The sequence below is a fragment of the Zalophus californianus genome, chromosome 7 (assembly GCF_009762305.2).
Source record: "Zalophus californianus isolate mZalCal1 chromosome 7, mZalCal1.pri.v2, whole genome shotgun sequence".
In the NCBI taxonomy this organism is placed as follows: domain Eukaryota; kingdom Metazoa; phylum Chordata; class Mammalia; order Carnivora; family Otariidae; genus Zalophus; species Zalophus californianus.
Window position 1 is genome coordinate 124,539,767 of NC_045601.1, and position 20,531 is coordinate 124,560,297.

Genomic DNA, 20,531 nt, shown 5'->3' on the forward strand with positions numbered 1-20,531 from the left:
CTCCCATCTCAAATCTGCTAATGAATTTTTCATTTCAGTTGTTTTTCAACTCTAGAATTTTTGTTTTATTTGATTGTCTCTTTCTTTGTTATTTCCTATTTGAGTCATTTTCATCATGTTTTCTTTAAACATGTTTTTTTTCCAACTTTTTAAATGTATTTTAATCAACTTGAAGTATTTTTCTGCTAAATCCAAATTATGGGTAAACTGAGAGACGGTTTCCTTTGGCAGTTTTTACCTGAGTGTGACTCATACTTTCCTGGTGTTTTACATTTGTTTCAGGGTTTTAATTTTTTTCTGGGAATTTTTTGTCATTTTGGTTTTGTGTGTGTGTTTTAAGCCACTTGTTTGGATGTAATCTGAACAATCTTATCAACCCTACATTGTGTGGCCACTGATTTCTCTGCTCAGCTGTCTCTTTCCCAGTTCTTATCTTTATTTTTTGGCCAGACTTTCTAGGGGTCAGTCCTCTGTCTGCATAGTTTATCTGTGAGCCAAGTTTTGGTCTGGATACCTCGAGCCTATAAGGCTTCCACCCTCTGCATTAGATTTATGTTTGGTTTGGGCGTACATTCACAGTTCAGACAGCTTTCAGGGCTGCCCTTAGGTTTGACTCTGTGCTAGTTCTCTCGAGTGTCCACTGTATGCAGGGCATGTAGAGCAATTTCTTTCTTTAGTGTGCATTCCAAATATCTGAATCAAGTGGCCTATTCCACATCTCCTCTGAATGTCTTTAAAATGAACTCTTCTGTCTTCTCACTCCCAGTAAATGTCAGCTCCCCCTTTTCGTTTACTCAGGCCAGATATCTTGGTTGGCCTTCACTCTTCATGTTCTTTCATATCTTGCATTCAGTCCATCAAGAAATCTTATTAACACTCCTTTCAAATAGACTCCAAATCCAGCTGTACCGTATCACCTAGTCCACGTGACACCATCTCTCACTGGGGTTATCACAGTACCTACCAGCTGTTCTTCCTAATTCCACAGAGTTGCTGGAGTCATGATTCTGAAATGTAAAATAGATACCATTCTTCTGCCCAAAACCTTTCCATAGCTTCCATCTTACTGAGAGCAAACCCCAAATATACAATGGCTACAAGGCACTACGTAACCCCCTCCAACCCTCCACTCCCAACTCTAGCCTTCTTGACCTAGTCTTCATTCGTCCCTTGTTACCTCCACTTGAGCCTCCCTGGCCTTCTTGCTGTTCGTCACTCACACTGCAGTGGCTCACCTCCTCCTGAGCACCCTCTCTGCCATTACCTTGTCCTCTTGCTGTGGTTTTCTCTTCTTAGTGCTTACATATATGTAATGTATTCCATATCTATTTATTTAGTCTGACTTTTTCACTTGAATGTAAGATAATAGAGAGAAATACTGTTTTTGTTTCCTTCTGTATCCCCAGTAAAAGAAACAGCCTGATGTAGGGTCTCCATATGTACTGGTGGCATTGATGGGATTGACTGTGATTAGTGGAACTGGATTTTAGAATCCATCTGGTTCAGGGGCCTCCAGCCAGATTGTCACGGTCTCGAGATCAGAATCTCTTATTTGGCAGATCTCAAAGCTAGTTTGTCAGACTTAGAATCTGCAAATATTGACTACTACTTCCATGATAGTTTGTAGCTTGTGTAAAAATTACATTTGCCAACGTTGCTTCTCCCCTTAAATAGTATTACCTAGATGGGCTTTGGAGGAAATATAAAGGGGTACTTTCTCACAGAAAGTACTCGATACCCAAGTCTGGTTCATGCTGTCTCTAACATTCATGCTGTCTCTAATGTTCATGCTAATGGAAGAAACCAAGGTTCCCATTACCTTCCCACACTGACCCTGAATTCCTCATTGGCATTATGACAGATGCTGCTAGGAGCCTACATTGTGGAGTTGGAATATGACTTCCATAACAGCACCTGGGATCTCTGTGCAGGAGTTGAGATTTGGGGTTTTGGCCAGAGCAATTATATTCTGGTTCCTAAATGCTTTATTTGTTTTTCATTGGTCTGAGTATGTGTGTGCAAGAGTATTCTTGTGTAGTTTTAATAGTCTTTCGTGGGCTATAGAACAGTTTGCTGCATTTCATCCCAGAATGGGTTTTATTCCTGTGGTGGATGTACTCATTCCTGTTAGCAGAGGACTTAGGAGGTTTTCAACACAAAGGTACCCTCTTGATGAGTCAGCTTGTAATTTATGAGAAAGATTTTCATCAAACTGCATCAGTGAAATCTGTCACAGATGTTACTTTTACTGTGTGCCTGGTATATTCCAAACGTATTTAACTTAATTTTGGCATGTCTTGGCATTTAAGTTTGGCTTTTTTGATAGAGCATTTAAGGTTTAAAAGTGCACACTTTGGCAAGGTTTTTATAATTTAAAATATGTGGAGGCTTGCCTGTAGCATTGTAGTTTCTAACTTTGCTGTTTTGTTATGAAAATAGGACCAGACTCCCAACCTCAGAAATCTTGGTTTATCTATTTTCAGTTCCTGAACAGTTTCATCTTTGTCTCTATTCATTTAATAAAGCCAGACAGTAAAGCATAGCAGCAAACATTCTGATTCCGAACAGAAATTTCTTTATTATTTCTTCAAGCTCCCTCTTTAGCATTTTTGGTTTGTGTTGTCAGTGAAAACAGCAAATGCTTTATTCTATTTTGAGGTATCTGAAGAATAATACAGTTGTTATGAATATGTTTTCATAGTTTTTCAGTTGTAGCAGCTGTGCAGGAAAAGTTCTGATTCACCCTTGTTTATACAATACACACATATAGATTTGATTCAATTTGTGATTTGTTTGTCAAGTATGCAAGAAGCAAGTGGTTTTATTTGTACCAGATACCATCCTACTCTTATTCAGAACAAAACACCAGAAATGTGACTTATTGGTAAGATTTCTAAATGGCTTAACCTTTAAAAAAAAATTTTAATCCATGTTTACTTGTGTAAGTCACATAAGAAGTCACCATAAGATATGGTGAGTGTTGCCACTTCTAGTGAAAGGAATCCCTTTACTCTGTATGCAGGTAGAATTCTGAATCTCATGTTGAGGAAGAAAATAGTAGATACGGTATCCACACACACACACTTGTGTGTGTGTGTGTGTGTGTGTGTGTGTGTGTGTGTGTGTGTGTGTACCGAGAGGCATTACATTGCTCAAGTATCTGGTGTTCTTATGGGAGGGGGAAGATATGGATAGTGATGATACTCCTGTGCATTTTTTCACGGGGCAGGTGGAAATCCACATTTGCTAATAACCTAAATCATGCATTTCTCCTTTGTTTTTCGTTAGAAAGTTAACTTACCATTTAACTCCTTTGGAAAACATGGCCACTGAAAATTCCTACGCCTTAATTCTGTCACCTACCTCAAGAATGAATTGATGAAGACCTCATAACAGGATTCTACCAGTCATTATTGAAAGAATTCAGAGCTGAGATGCAGTGTGCCTGCAGGTACCCATCTTCCAGTGAGCAGGGCTCTGAGAACCTGGTTGAAGCCATTGAGTAGGTACCTTCTCCAGGGGGTGTGGTCACAGACTCCACAGCCTGCAGATTGCATCTCATCTGCTCCGCTGTGTGTGCCTGTGAGCATCTGTGAGCATTTCTTCAAGTTATTTCCTTGAGTTTATTCCTTAGCTAAATTCTCACGTACAGAGTAAGGTTGTTTTAAACCCTCCTTGATGTTCATTGTTCAATTGCCCTCCATAGAATAATGCATGCAGCCCCTCAGCAGTTAAGCAAGTAGCTTCTAAACATCCTTGTGAGCCTGACAGACAAAGTGACCTCTTACTTTGGTGAGGTTAAACGTTGTCCTAGGCTTATTGCCGTTTGTATTTTCTTACACGAATTGCTTACTCACAGTTCTGCACCTGCTCTATCACAATGCTGACCTTACCGATTTGAAGGGGCTTTTTCTGCAATGAGATTAATAGCCTCTTAATCCGTACTTCTCATAGCTTGTCAGTTTTATTTGATGGTGGTTCTTTATATATATATATTATATATATAGTCACATGTGTTTAGTGCTTCTGCTCAGACCCACCACTGCCAGCCTTGGGATTAGGCTTGGCAAGGCCTTCCACACACCTCTGCTGTAGGAACTCGCGGGCTCTGTGCAGGGCAGGGAGCGCTGCCTGTGAGGAGGATGTGGGTCTTTGAGAGCCCAGCAGCAGTTTCAGATGTTATCTGCCAGAAGCATCTCTTCATTCCCTGACTCATCCCAGGCTGAGAGCCGCCTAGGTTTTTTCCTGTTAAGTTTGTTCAGTGAGGTACGACTTCCATACAATAGAGGCATAAATGTACAGCTCGACAGATTTTAACAAACGTGTGCATCTGTACCACTGCCGTCTTGCTAAAGATAGAACATTTTCACTTTAGTTTCCTTGTGCCTCCATCCCCCTCCTCCCCCGCCTCGCTGCACACCCCACCATGGCCCCCACCCCAGCCACAGGCGGCCCCTGACCCATAGGTTGGTTTTGCTTCTTCTGGGGCTTCCTACAAGTAGAATCCTAAGAGGACAGATCCCGTGGCATCTCGTGTCCTTTGCAGCATGATGGTTTTTGGATTCATCCACGTTGTTGCATGAGTCAGTAGTAGTGCTTTTTTATTGGGAACGGCAGTCCATGGTGTGAATATACTGGATTTTGTTAATCCACTTTCCTGTTGACGGGTACCGGGGCTGATGCATTTTTCTGGCGATGATGATAAAGCTGCTGTGAACATTCTTGTATAAGGCTTTTTGTAGACCTGTGTTCTGGTGTCTCTTGGGTAAATCCCTAGGAAGAGAATTGCGGAGGTAGGAACCGCCAGTTTTCCAGAGAGATTGTGCCATTTTCCACACTCACCCGCAGAGCATGAGAGTCCCAGGTGTTGTGCATCTTCATCAACATTTACTCTTGTTTTCATTTTAGCCATTAGAGTCAGGCTTGAATTTAGATTAACATAAGCCATCCAACTTTGGGCTTCTCTTTCGAGATTGTTCTGGCTATTTTAGGTGTAAAACTTTAGAGTCAGGTTTTCAATTTCTATTTAAAAAAAAGCTTTGGGTATGTTTGTATTGGAATTGTGTTGCATCTATATCAATTTTGGAAAAATTGACAACTAAATAATACTGAGTCTGCCAAATTATGAACATGATATGTCACTCAATTTATAGGTATTTAGTTTCTCTTAGCCGTGTTTTGTCATTTTCAGTGTAGATGTTTTAGGCATTTTTATTAACTATATTCCTAATATTTTGCTTTTTGATTATATTATAAATGGAGATTTAAAATTTTTTCATTTTCTAACCATTTAGGACCATTATATAAAAATTGATCGGATTTTTTAAAAAAATTTTGATATTCACTTGATTTTTAAAAAATTTAATCCTGTGACTTTTATTAAATTCACTTATTTTTCCTAGCAGTTGTCTGTAGATTCCTTTATTTCTGAGTTTTTAAAATCAAGAATAAATATTGACTGAAAAGTCACCTCACCATTTTTTAATTATGAAAAATTTTAAACATCTAAATTGAAAGAATTTTACAGTGAACATTCGTATGCCCAGTACATGTTCTTCCACGAACATTCCATTTTTCAGCCCAGTTTCCATCCATCATCTCATTTGTTGACATATTTTAAAGTAAACGCTGACTTCAGGGCACTTCCCCATAAAAAATTTCATTAGCATGCGTGTCATTAACTAGAATTCCATATTATTTATAGCTTTTTTCTTTTGATACAAAATTTTCCAACAAGGCAATGCACAGGTCTTAAATATGATACCAGTTGCTGAGCTTAACAAAGGCACACATATACCTGTGCATTCCAGAAGTGCTTATTAAGCTAGAAAGCTGTCAGCCCAGGAAGTTCACTGATGTCCCCTCCCAGTCAATTCCCTACCAACCTTTGTTTTTGTTTCCATTTTTTTGTTTAAAGGGGTGTAGGGTTTTTTTGGCTTGTTCAAGAATTTCCATTTAAATGGAATTATGCAATGAGTGTTCTTTTGAGTAAGATTTTCTCATTCAGCATGTTTTTGAGGCTCAGCCATGTTCTTGCATGTATCACTAGTTAATTGCTTTCTGTTATTATGTGATATTGTCTGTACTTACCACACTGTGTGCAGTCACTTGTTGGAACTTTGGGCTGTCTCTGGTTTGGGGCCGTTATGAATAGAGCGGCTATAAATAGCTTTGTACAGATCTTTTTGTAGACATATGTTTTCATTCCTTTTGAGCAAGTAATTAGGATTGGAATTACTGGATCATAGGTAAGGTATTTGTTTAGTTTTATAAAATGCTGTCAGACCTTTTACCAAAATGGCTGTACCTTTTTAAAATCCTCCCAACAATGGGTGAGTATCTCAGTTGCTCATCATTGGTGTGTTTTCTTGTTATCTATTTTAATGGATGTGTGGTAGTATCTCATTGTATTTTTTAATTTGTATTTTCCTCAAGAACGATGATATTCATCACTTTTCAATGTGTTTATTGGCCATTCATGTGTCTTCTTTTGGGAATGTGTGCCCACATCTTTTGCCCACTTCTTACTTCTGTATTGCCATTATTGAATGCTAGGACTTTTTTATTAGACATAGGGACCAGTCCTTGAAGATATCTTTAATGGATAGTATATCCCAATATATGGCTTGTTTTATACATTTTGTCAGTATTGTGTTTTGATGAAGTCTGGTTTATCAGTTTTCTTTCTTTCATGTTAGTGCTTTTTTGTCACCTAAGGAAGCATTGCCTTCCCGAAGATGCAAAGTTGACATCCTGTAGCTTTTATAATTAAGCCTATAATACATCTTGAATCAATTTCTGTATATAAAAGTCGTGATAATGATTGTGATTCACTTTTTTTTTTTTTTAACTTGTGGATAACCAGTATCCCAGCACTGAATACTGAAAGGACTCAACCAAATGGATTGCTTTGGAAGCCTTTCTCACCAAAAGTAAATAAACGAATCCTTTGGCCGTGATCTATCAGTGAGAGTCTCCTTCGGGCTCCCTTGCTGTCCCCTGTTTCATTGATCTCTCTGTAGACCCTGGATCAAGGACTGTACTGTTGCTTTATGGTAGTAGGTCTTGAAGTGATGACATATGGCTACTTTTTCTTTTTCAAGATTTCCTAGGGTTTCTTTCCAGGTTTGTTGCCTTTCCGTGAGTGTTAAAATCTTTTTGGCAGTTTACACACAAAAGTTTGCTGGGATTATTATTGGGATTGTCTGAATCTGAGAAAATGTATTGTTTAACAATATTTATTTATTTTAATTCATGAACATTTTTTCTTTTACTTTTATTGAGATAGAATTGACATACAGCAGTGTATAAGTTTAAAGTGCACAGCATAATGACCTGACTTACTTATTTTGCAAAACGATTACCGCAGTAAGTTTAGTTAACAGCCATCATCTTATGTAGATGCAAAAAAGGAGAAAAAAATTCTTGTGATGAGAACTTCTAGGATCTACTCTCTGAGCAACTGTCAAATATACCATACAGCAGTGTTAACCACAGTCATGTTATACATTAATTCACCAGTATTTCTTTATCTTAAAACTGGAAGTTTATACCTTTTGACGACCTTCATCCAGTTCCTGCACCTCCCTCACCCCCTGCCTTGAACATTATTTAAGGATGTCTGTGTAGAGGACAGCAGTAGTTTCTCTTGCCAGGGGTTGGGGCAGGCACACTCACTGACCGTCCTAAAAAATTGAGCTTTCTTAGCTCAGTGTCCTCTCCTGTACCATAATCCATTGTATGGCCCTCATGTGTCCTGAGGGAACTGGGGGCTCAGGGAACTGTAAAATAAGATGCTGGTACTCTGACTATTCCAGTTGCTGTGAGTAGTCAAAGTCCTGTTATCTAGGACTCCAAGTCTCTTGCTTTCTGCCACATCCATGAAACTTGGCAGGCTCATTTGTTAGCTTGCAAATAGTGTAAAATCACAGGTCACAGTTCTTAACAGTTTCGGTTATGATGACAGGACACAGACAAGGCTATGATTTTCTCAAAGGGGAAGATGAAAGCCTCCTGGGTCAACTGAGGAGATTTGAGGAAAATCCAGGAATATCAGTAGCTTGACATGTTGACCAAATCCTCAACCTGGCAATAAATGGTCGTCTCCTTTAATTGTGTGATAATGAGGAAGAAGTGGGAGATGCTTGCAGACTGACTTCTGACTACATGGTCATGTTTGAACATGGCTGCCAAACACCACTCTGGTTATGGTACCTCCTTGCTGGGCAGGAGGACATCCTCATTGGTTTGGTGGGCAAAAAGCTAAAGGAGGGAAAGTCACAACCACAATGGGCAGAAAGCAGGCAGATTGTTAGGACTTTGGCTGGTTTCCTTGGGAGATGAGGGGCTGGGACTTGTTAAAGCAGAAACAGCTGGGCAGCCTTGCTACTCCGTTTCTCCAACACTGTGTCATGCCAACCTCCGGTCCATTGGGACATGACAATAAAAGGCTCAGGTTTTTTTTGCAGAGGGTCCTGGCTGCCAGGAGAGAGGTTTGGCCCTCTCAGAGAGATTCCCCAGAGACAGACAAATACCAGTGGGAAAACACTGATGATGCATTGACTAGTACTCGTTGGGCTTTTGCTGCCTCACATTGGATTTCCAATGCTGATGAAGGTGATGCATTAGAGAAAGAGAAATCCTAAAAGTTTGAGATAAATTGTTACCATTCGCCCCACTGCCTGGAAAATTCTCCCCTGGCCTTTCTGCTAAAACCATGTGAGGTGTCAGGACAGTGGAGCATCGAATACCCATAGTTTAGTCACACGCCATGAAGTTGCTGCTGAGCAAGTCAGGCCTGAACCAACCAAAATGTGCAAACTCTATTGCCCCAGCCGGATGAGACTGCTGAAACAGTAATGGCCTGCCACCTGACACAGGGCTTAATTACAGTGGACTGAAAACACTGGAAGTGTGGTTGAGCCAGGAGCAGCCACCATGCCACTTGAATGGAAGGTGAATGTGCTTATTTACTGGTGCAGCACCTGACCCTCTCTCCACCTCTGCTTTGACCCCAGCTGCTTTAGGGAGGTCTGGCTGAGCCTTCCCTGTCCCCAAAGGGGACTGCAGGCCATACACACCCATCCTGGTATTCTAGGGAACTTTGGAAAGGGGAGGAGCTCAAACATTTGTGACTCTCTTGGGTAAGGCCACCCAAGTCACCATCCTTTCCAGTGTAGCAGGAGTAGGTGGTATCTGAATCAACTGATGGGCTTTCGCCAAGCTTTGTACAGTGGGGAAAGAAGTTAACATGATCTCCTGGGTAGAGCCCATTGGGTCAATTCAGTGTACTGTTGCTATATATCCGAATGTATAGTAGGAATTGATGTGTTGTTATATACTTTGGACTTCCCTGTCCTTGTAAGTTTCAAGGATTCTCCCAATCAGACAGAACTGTGTGTAGATTGTATGTAGTACATCTTTGGGGGTATGTAAGTTTGTCCACAGTTTCCCAGTAGTGGGTGGGTTAGGATTTAGACTGAGTGATCCTGCCCTCTGAAATCACAGCGGGTGGTGTCCTGTTGGCAGGCATGTCAGAAGCCTTGGTCTCCAAAGCCCTGTCTGGGTTCTCATCACCAGCAAGAGTGGCTCATTTGCCCCCAACAAAATTGAGAGATCTACTTGCTATGTAAAGGTTTTTAGGACTCCATGGGCAGACTCGTGGTCTGGAACCCCGTATGCACTTGACAGTAATTTTTCTCTCCTTAGCCTCACATGAAATAGGAAGTCCAGCACTTTATTGGGCTTTGGCTATTGGAGACAGTGTGCGCCTCACTTGGGCATTATTCTCCTTGGCCCTTTATATAGGCCAACTTGCAAATCAGCATCCTTTGAGGCCAAATCTAGCAGGTTGTGTTGGAAGCTGTCCAGAGGTCTGCAGCTGTCTTGGCTGCAGGCACCCCCCTTTTGAAAAGCAGCTAGCTATTATTAGCTTGTCTTACCTTGCTACCAGGCTCTTGTCGAAATTGAATGCCTGTCCCCTGGAGGTCTTGTGACTCTCAGGCCCGGTACTCTCAATTTGAGGTGGTGAATTTGGAATCAGTGACTAACCCAACGGGAAGGACCCAGCAGGCCTCAATTGTTAAGTGGAAATGCCATGTTGAAGAACTAAATGCCTGGTCCCAGTGGCATGTTAACTTTATGTGAAGTGGGAGGAGTCTGTATCCCCCACTCCTTCACCCTAAGCTTGAGCCACTGGCTCAGTGGGACCCTTGCTTCACAGGGTTCCCTGAGATGCCAGGCCTGGTTCACTAATGGTTCAGTTGAGCTGAAAACCAGTGGTGTGCATCAGGTCCCGCTGCTGCACCTGCTCTTGAGATGGGACGTGGCCTCTCTGCTCATTAGGCATACCTCAGGGCAGTGCTCGCGCTCTGCTCGGTACTCCCCTTGGTGAGCCGTGAGGTTTGGACGGACTCTGGGGCATGGCCTAGCCTTCCGTCTGCCGCTCGGAAAGTGATGGACTGTTTTGAGCTCTTCAGGTCGACGCCCCTGGTAAGTGCCTGCTCTTGATGAGACTGGCTGGCATCCGGCTGCTAGGTGAGCTTGCACCGTCCAGGCTGTCCTTGTACCAGACATGACCGCACATCCACCGTCACTGACCGGACTCCTTGTAAAGACTTCCGTGTTTCTGGCGCACACCTGACTGCTGCATGTCCAGTGTATGATTCCTGCCAAATGTTTACCCAGTTTCCCTGACAGAGGGGAGCCACATCACGTGGGCCTTTGTCCCACCTGCCCCACTGGCAGGCTGATTACAGGAGACCTTTGCGCCTTCCTCATAGCTAACAGGTGCCTCCCCACTGATGACACTTTCAGGTTATGGTATTGCTGTTCTAGACCGACCATCCAGCTCTGGTCATACCATAGTGACCCCTGAAACTAATCTGTGCCGTGTTTCCAAGCTGTCCAGACCATGTGCAGCCTGGCAGTGATGCACCTTTATCTCAAATGCCACTTAGTAGTAGACTTTCAGTTAAGGTATTCGGTGGGCCTTCCATGTTCCCTACCATCCACAGATGGTGTGTGGCATCACGGAGCCCTGAAGTAGCCTCCTCGGAAACCCGTGCAGAAAGGTTTCTGACTCGGCCTCCTTCATCTCATCCCCTCCTCCTCTACACATAGCAAAGCAGTTCGGTCACTGAATACCGCTTTCCCCAGGAAGGGATCATTTCCTCTTAGCTGCTTCCTGGATTATGACTAGGACAGAAGTTGTGAGACATTTTATATACACCCATTTTGAAAATTCTGAATTCCATCCTGATCATTCCTGGGTATATTTTTTCCCATAACAGCAACCGCAGACTGCTCTGGGTGACAGCCCAGCCAGTGGGGACTTGGGAATTTGAATTTAATTTTGCTGTGGTCCCCTGAATTGTCTTGTTGGACTGATAGGGGGAGCCTAGATTATTAGGATAATGATCACTTAGTTTAGTCCTCTGGCCACTGAGTTCCCAGCAGGGCACACGTTGGCCAACGTAGAAGGACATAGTGGATCTGTGTAAGCTGCATAAAAATGCCCTCACTTCTCCAGCACATGGCCCTACCTTGCAGAGGACTGGGTGTGGGTAAAGTGTGATTGGCAAGCAGGTGCTGTAATGGGAACATGTGGTATTGGAGAGAAGGCACCAGTCCTGACACGTGGGGAGAGAGCACTTTACATCTCCGGAGGTACCGGAAAGGGAAGGACATTAAAGATCCTTGTCCTTCAGAACCACCCCTAGAGTCGTCTTCAGTAATGGAAAAGCCTTGGTGTGGTTCTCCCAAATTTTTGCAAGGGACTTAAGTGTAACTTTTGGATCTGCCTTCCTTGGCCAGAACATATTATGATGAATTGGTGCATTCCTCGTAACCGAGGAATATCAGAAGCCACGTAGAACAGTTCCTGCTCCACAAAACACCTGTTAACACCTTCAGATGTCAGCCCACCTCCATTCTTAGGGCCATCACTGTCATTCCATGAGTGCAGATGACTGCCACCTGGCTGGTTGACTAGACAAACTGGACAGGTTGGACTGACTGTTCTCAGGCAGCCCCTCCAAAAACAAGGACAAGACGGTTACTTGAACTTAACCAGCTGGAAAGCTATGTTGGAGGCACTTTCAGCCGATGCCGCCATGATAGAAGGGCCACTGGGGGAACCCCAGTCACTGTAAACAACACTTTCCAGGACCAACATGTGCACCGTTGCGACTGTGCTTGTATGAAATCCGGAAACTAGCGTGTTTCTCTCCCACAAACATGGTGACTTACACCCTGAGGGTGATCACTGAAGACCTTGAGGTGTTTAAGGAAAACAGCCAGTAGTAGGTCATAGAGCCCTCATAAGACCGTGGAGATCTCCAAAATGAGGCTCCTCTTGATTACTCAGAGCAGGTTGCTGGAGGGATAATTGACTTACTGTGTATACAGCCTGCAGACGGCCCTACTGTCAGAACCATAGAAAGGGCAGTAGGAAATTTGTCGCTGCCTTTCTCTGAAGTGAGCAGTAAAAATGCCTTGGCTGGAAGATAGTCAGCCTCAACTCACTAGTCAGGGTTGTATAAATGCTAGACTTACTCTGGATTTCCTCCTTGTGGGCCAAGACAGAGCTCGTGCAATTACTAATGCATCCTGTTGTACCTGTATTAATGCCCCAGAGCAAGAGGAAAAAATCAATTCAGAAACCTAAGGAGAAAGCCATCTGGCTTTCTGAGATAGATCCTGAGAGTTTATGGGATTTGTTCAGCCAGCTGGGTCCAGGACACTGGAGGCATGGCTAAAGACAGGACTGCAGGGTAGCTCATTCTGATGCCTGGAGTCCTGCAGATAGTAGCTTTAATTAAATGTTGTGTGAGACAAATTGAATGGATTTGGTCCCAGCCTCTAATGGTCAGATTGATCACAGCAGCTGATGGAGTGGTATACTCAGGAAAATTTGCCAGAAGCCAAGACACTGTGAATACAAGGGATGGATACTGTTGGGGGGACAGTTCTCAGGGGATCTCCGTATGCATTTTCCTCTGCATTTCTGTATGTCTTGGGAACAGAGACTGTGCATTTGTCCTTGACTCTCTTCAGTAATGTTGGTATAGCAACAGTCTTGGAGATAAAAATAGTGTCTCCCTTCAGACCTTAGGGTAGATTTGCTTACAGCTTTGGATGATCATGTTAGGCCAGGTAGAATTCACCAGAGAAGCAATCTGGTCCTGTGCTTTTTCTTTGTGGGGAGTTTTTGTTTTGGTTTGGTTTTTTTGTTTTGTTTTTGTTTTTTCACAAATTCAGTCTTTTTATTTGTTATAAATCTATTCAGATTTAGTTTCAGGAGTTTCTGTCTTTCCTGGAATTGCTCATTTCATCTAAGTTATCCAAATCATTGGCATACAGTTGTTCATTGTATTATAATTCTTTTTATTTCTGTGCTGTTGGTAGTTCCCTCTTTCATTCCTGATTTTAATAATTGGAGTGTTCTGTTTTTTCTTGATTAATATAACTAAAGTTTGGTCAATTTTGATCTTTTCAAGGAAACTTGGTTTTGTTTTGTTTTGTTTTTTATATTGCTTTTCTGTTCTTTGTTCCATGAACTTCTACTCTAATTCTCATTATTTTCTTCCTTTTGCATGCTTTGGGTTTAGTTTGCTCTTTTCCAGTGGTTTTTTTTTTTTTAAGATTTTATTTATTTGAGCAGAGGAGGAAGGACAGAGGAAGAGGGACAAACAGACACCATGCTGAGCACAGAGCTGGCCCCGGGCTCAATCCCAGAACCCCAAGACCATGACCTGAGCCGAAATCAAGAGTCTGACACTTAACTGACTGAGCCACCCAGGCCCCTCTTCCAGTGTCTTAAGGTGAATGGTTAGGCTACTGATTGGAAATTTTTCTTCTTTTTCAGTGTAGGCAATTTACAACTATAAATTTCCCTTTCATCACTGTATGTTGTGTTTTTGTATTTATCTTTTGGGATTTCCTAATTTCCCTTGTGATTTCTTCTTTGTCCCACAGTGGTGAATTTCTCAGATTTTTCTGTTAATTTTCATTTTCACTCAACTTTATTGGCAATAAGACTGTATGACTTCAATCCCTTCAGATTTATTGAGGCTCATGTTATGGGCTGGCATATGGTCTATGCTGGGGAATGTTCCATGTGTGCTTAAGAAGAATTATATTCTGCTGTTGCTGGATAGAGAATTCCCTGGATGTCTGCTGGATCTCGCTTGTATATGGTGGTGTTCTGGACTTCTGTAACCTTGTTGATCTTCTGTTTACACTATCCATTACTGAATGTGGACAATGAAGTCTCCAACTCTTACTGTTGAATTGTCATTTCTCTGCTTATTCTTTTGTCAGTTTTAGCTTCATGTATTTTGTTGGTTCTTATTAGATATGCTTGAAACAGTTACATATTTCTATATGTTACAGATCCAGCAGCACAATTGCATATGTGTTGTTTTATACAGTTGCTTTTTAAGTAAGAAGAATGCAGAAAAATATGCATTTTAAACTTTTAGAATTACATAATTATCTTTACCAGTCCTCTTTGGGTTTTTGTGTGTGAATTCTGGTTGATCTGTTTCCAGCCTGAAGAACTTCCTTAGGTATTTTTTGTAAAGCAGGTCTGCAAGCAACAAATTTTGCTTTTATTTATCTGAGAGTATCTTTATTTTGTTTTCATTTTAGGAGAGGGGGTGGTTTGTACTCTTTTTTTACAGCAGTTTTAAGATTCACAGCAAAATGGAGCAGAAGGAACAGAGTGTTCCCATGTACTTCCTGCCCCTGTGCAAGAACAGCCTCCCCCACTATCATGGACATCCCCGACCAGAGTGGATGGTGCATTTGTTAAAACTGATGAAGCTGCACTGATGAGTCCTATCACACAAAGTCCATAGTTTCCATTAGGGTTTACTCTTTGTGTTGTACATTCTGTGGGTTTTGACAAGTCTATAATGACATTTATCCACCATAATAGTATCATAGAAAATAATTTCACTGCCCTACACCTTTTCTGTGCTCTACCTCTTCATCCCTCTTTCCACAGTAACCCAAACACTGATCTTTTTACAATCTCTATAGTGCTGCCTTTTCCAGAATTGTCAGACATTTAGAATCACACAGTATGTACCCTTTTCTGTTTTCAATTTTGTAAAAGAGCATTGCTGGATATAAGATTCTTCACTGACATGGTTTTCTTTTAGTACCTTGAATGTTGTCCCACTGCCTTTTTCTTCCATTATGTCTGATAAGAAGTTAGCTGTTAATCTTATTCAAATTCCCTTGTAACTGAGGAGTTATTTTCCTCTTTACCTGCTTCCAGGTTTTCTCTCTGCCCTGATTTTTGGTATTTTGACTACTACCTGTGTTTCTGGATCTCTGCATTTATCTTAAACTTGGGGGAAGTTTTCAGCCATTTTTACAAACATTTCTGCTGCTTCATCTCCTTGTGTTCCCCATTGCACAGATATTGGTGTGCAGATGCATGTCTCACATTTCTGTGGTTCCATCCATCTTTTCTTCAAGTTGATTGATTTTTCTGCCAATTCAGATCTGTTGAGCACTCAGAATTAAAAAGTATTTCCTTTCAGGGGCCCCTGGGTGGTTCAGTCTAACTGAGCATCTGACTCTTGATTTCAGCTCAGGTCATGATCTCAGAGTCGTGAGCTCGAACCCCATGTCAGGCTCCGCACTGGGCATGGAGCCTGCTTAAGATTCTCTCTCTCTCTCCTTCTCCCTCTGCCTCAGCCCCACATCCTCTTAAAAAAAAAAAAAAAAAAAAAGTTTTTTCTTTCGGTCATTGTACATTTCAACTCGAGAATTTCCATTTGGTTCTTTTTGCATTTCTAGCTTGTTAATGATATTCTTTAAGGTAATACCGTCTTCTTACTTTACTTCTCTAAGTATGGTGTCCTTATTTGAAGTCTTTGCTGGTATCTCTCTTTTCCCAAGCAGTTGCTGTTGCCTGTTTTCCCCCAGTGTTGTATAGGCCACTTGATCATCCTTTGTGTTTTCATGTCTTGTAATTTTTTGAAAGCTGGACATTTTAGGGTATATATTGCAGCAGTTCTAGATATTGGTTCGTCTCTCCCCTCTCTGGGACTTACTTTTGTTGTTATTTGCTTGATGGTTTGTTTTGTGACTTGACTATTTTAGTGAAATCCATTACCCCTACTCTGTGAAGACTTCCATGGACTCCTCAGTGGGCACAGTCTTGAGCAAGTCCTGGAATAATAGTGCTTTCATAAGGCTCTCTTTGGCTATCTCCTTCCCTGGTTCTCTAAGCTGCTAGCTTTATTTGGTATTACACCTAGCCTGTTAGAATCAACTGATTACTGGTTAGCTACTCTCTTGTTTTGTTTTTTGTTTTTTTGTTTTACAATGTCTGGTACATTAATTGCTTAGCAGTCTGACCCAATTAATTTGGGTAGGAATAGTTTCTGAGACCAGTCTGAGATTTATACGTATCCTAGGGGGGGGCTCTTATTAGCTGGCCTTCCCTGGTGACTGGGTGAGTTATGGTTTAGCTTGTTGCCCTTCATTATCATTTTCAAGAACATCCTTAGGTTTAAACTTACCCATACTCTGTCTCAAACAAAGTCATTTTATTTTGGGAAATAGTTCTTTTTTCTTATGGATTACCTCTCCCCCAGGGCAAAATCTCTGAACCACTAGTCTGGGTGCTGAGTAGAGTGGTAGCCTCTGATTTCTCAGCTTGCCTCTGCCAACATAAAACCTCTCCCTAAGAGTGACTCGGGGCAGAATTGGTCGCAGTCCCCAATATTTTTGCCCTGTTACCCCTGGGATAAAGCCTCCTTATGGATAGGGGTCAGGTAGAGGAAATGAGTCCCTGACCTCTCAGTCATACTCACAAGAGATTTTTACCTCTTCTACTTTGAGTGAAAGAGGAGAAATGCTGGTAGCCTATCTGTCCTAGTGACATTTGAGAAGACTTGATTGGTAGCCGAGAGAGGGAAGAGAAAGCCTGTATTCTTAGCTACACTCAGAGTGAGCTCCTGTCACACTAACTGGAGGGTAGGTGGGGAAAGAAGTGGGTTTTGGCTCAGATGCCATGAACTCTCTGTTCTTACCGAGTGTTAGTAGACTTTCTTGAATAAATGTTCCTTCATTTGCTCTATGGCCTTAGGACAATTTCCAGAGACTTTAGGGTTTTGTGATTTTTTTTTTATGTTTTTTGGGGTTTTGGGGGGTTTTGTTTGTTTTGGGGTTTTTTTGGTAATAGTTTACCAGCTTTGCTTATTTGGTTGAAGAATGTGTTTACAGAGCTCATTTTATACTGCCATCCCAGAATTGGAACTCTACCTTTGCTTTTGAAGCATATTTTTTTTTAGATAAAGAATTCTGAGTTGACAGGTTTTTCCTTCAGTGCTTTAAATATGTTTCCTTTGTCTCCTGGCCCCCATTGTTGTGGTGCTGTCTGTGATGTCTTCTCCTCCTATCCTCTATTCACTGGCTAGTTGGTGTTACCCTTTGTCTTGGTTTGTTTAGATTTGATTGTGATGTCCATTAGTATGGTTTACGCTGAACACCTGCTTCCTTCCAAGAATCTGGAATTTTGACCCATGCTAGGCAGAGGATGCCTCTGTGGCCAGCCCCTAACAAAAAACTCTTGGGCAGGAAGTCCTTAATGAGCTTCTTTGGTAGACAACATTTTGCATATGTTGTGACAACTTGTTGCTGGAGGAATGAAGCGCATCCTCTGTGACTCCCCTGGGAGAGGACCCTTGTAAGCCTGCGCTCGCTTTCCCTTGGACTTTCCCCCACATGCTTTTCCCTTTGTTCATTTTGCTTAGTGTCCTTTCACTGTGTTAAATCATAGCCATGAGTGAAACTGCATGCAGAGGCCTCGGAGTTCTAGTGAATCCTCAAACCTGGAGGTGGACTTGGGTGCCCCCAACACACCCATTGTTGTTTTCCACTAGCCTGTTGTAGTTCAGGAGTCCGACTGGGATTTGAGAGGGTTTATAATATTGCTTCAGGGGACTCCCCCCTTCTGTGGGGCCCTTCTGTCTGTGATCTCCACTAGATTTCTAGCACTCTATCAACTCCTGACTCGGGCCTTCTGACCCCCAAAGCCTGGAAGACTGCACTTTTTTTTTTTTTTTTAAGATTTTATTTATTTATTTATTTATTTATTTGAGAAAGAATGAGAGACAGCACAAGAGGGAAGCGGGTCAGAGGGAGAAGCAGACTCCCTGCTGAGCAGGGAGCCTGATGTGGGACTCGATCCCGGGACTCCAGGGTCATGACCTGAGCTGAGAGCAGTCGCTTAACCATCTGAGCCACCCAGGCGCCCTGGAAGACTGTACTTTCTATGTGAGTCCTACCAGCAGCCAACCAGGGAGTGCAGAAGCCCTTGGGTTCCCTTGTTTAAAGGGTTTAGTCCCTCCAGTGTCTACCAGCTTTTGGTTTCTTTAGTGTTGTCAAATATTTATGTTTATATTACTCCTTTACTTCTTGCAGTGGAACTGTCTGCCTGTGTTTTTAATGGTTAACAAATGTTCTTAGTATTTCAGGCAACTTTTCCTTTTCTTAATAGTAAACACAACTCTCAAACGGCTGGTGAAACACTTATCTTCCTCATATAAAGAGCTGTTGCTTGTCAAAGGTCCTGTAGAATTCTTTGATAAAAGCAGGGTTTTTGTTTATTCATTTTTTCCATAGTGATGCTCTGTTGTTCCAAATTTTCCAGCCGTTGGTGTAAGACCCAAACCTGAGAAAACCTTTCAGCATTTCTTGTGGTTTCAAAGTTATCCTGGCAGCCTGCTCCCACTGTTCTGGCTGGGAGGAATCATAACAAGTATCGCTGACAAGGTTATCGATGATAACACAATGTGCCAAACTTTTCCTACTGTATTTTGCAACTTTGGTCTTTTCCTATAAGCCAATATATTTGCATGCCTTGCCCTGATAAAATTTCTAGGCTGTTTGGTATTTAATGTAGCAATAGCAGAGTTACTCTTTCTTCCTACTCATCCTGAGCTCTTTAACCAGTTTGGGCTTCTCTGTGGGTTTTTGTTTCTGTGTTAGGGAACCTTTGTCCATCCTTGTCTGGCTTCTGTGACTCTGTAGCACATTTCAGCACATTCCTGGGGCCACAGATATTAGGATGTGCTCTGAGGTAGGTGAAATGAATTAGGTGTTTGGAATGATCTTTTGATTAATTTCACAGTTTTGCAAACCATCAGAGGACATTGTAGTGTTAAGGAAAGCCTTGTCTGATTTGTGTCACTTCTTGGCTTTTTAGATTGAGTTTTAGAAGGAAATCCTAACAGAACTTTGGTCAGTTTACTGTGCCACAGGTAGTCAAGGCTATTGTGATTTGGATTCACCAGAATTTTACGGCACATGTGATTGTGGGTAACATAGCAAAACAATCTAGGTAATTTCGATAAGATTTTCATGCCTTTCTTCATTTTGTCTTGGGCTTTTAAGAATCTTAGTAGAACTTGTCTGCGGTTCTATACTTCTGTGTTAATAAGTTTGTTTTATATAAAATTCTTTGCATTGAAATTCTATAACTAGAGGTGGATACCTGTGCATATACTTTGAAAAGACTGTTTACTGAAACTCGTTTTCAGAAACGGCTGTGTTAGCAAGGAGAGGAAGAACACAAGGGGAAGGGACCGAAAACCTGAAGGAAAATTTATTTATGTGTTTCTCTTGGAATCAAGGTTTTCCTCCCTCACCACCATAAAAGCTCTCTGGAAATAATTTTAGGCTTAATAGTACGGTCAAATATTTTTGAATCTGGGTAATGATGCCTTTTTGTGGGAGACTAATTTATTTTAGCCACTCAGACTAAGAATCAGTAGGACTTTTCCTTTAAGCTTTCAAAGGGGGGAAGAAGGACATCTGTCAACTGTACTTCATGCTTCTGGACTGGAAATTGAGTTAGAAAGAAAACAAGTATTAAAATGTAGTTTCCTCTTAGGAGAGAATCTGTTTACACCTTGTCTTTAAAACTTTTAAACTATTTCTGCTATGAAATTGATTCATGTGGAATTTTCCAGAAATACGTCTTTTACTTATATTGAAGTACTTAAGCCCTTATATAAAACTTTTCACGAGCAAAGGAGCAGGGGAAAAAATCACTTTTAAAGTTTTCCATGCTATATTATGGACTGTGTGGACTTGCATATGCAGATCCAATATTAGTTATTAGATAATAATCTACAGAGATTATTAGTTATCTCTGTAGAGACCTGTTAGGCATGAAATCTGCCACCTGCTGAAACAAGTCCTTTCTTTACCCTTAGTCCTTTTTGCACGGAAGCAGTAATGTGTATTTAATTTTAGGCTTTTCTGTAGTTAAGGGCTTTAATTCCCTATATCCCAGGTAGACATATTGGAGAGTTTTTTTTTGATGGGGGTGGATTTTGAGAGTGGGGGAAATGATGAGGTAAGGTATTCTCCCATTCTCCAAAAGTGTCTATTGTTGTACCCTAAATTACCTTCTGTTATTTTGGAATGTTGGAGAACTAGGTATACCATTATGGCATCTGACCTGACCTGTAGATTTGCCAGAAATTTATTGATGTTCTTGG

General features: G+C 41.6%; 1 protein-coding gene across 6 annotated transcripts in view; it reads left to right on the forward strand.

Moving 5' to 3' along the window:
• CDYL (chromodomain Y like) overlaps positions 1 to 20,531 on the forward strand; it is a 228,625-nt gene that overhangs the window by 135,519 nt on the left and 72,575 nt on the right. The window contains exon 1 of one of the 6 annotated variants that reach the window (XM_027602652.2): positions 3,314 to 3,451. The exons of the other annotated variants lie outside the window; for them this stretch is intronic. The gene's annotated coding sequence lies outside the window, so the exon portion shown is untranslated. Of the gene's footprint in view, positions 1 to 3,313; positions 3,452 to 20,531 lie in introns of those variants that run through there. 6 annotated transcript variants of the gene reach the window in all.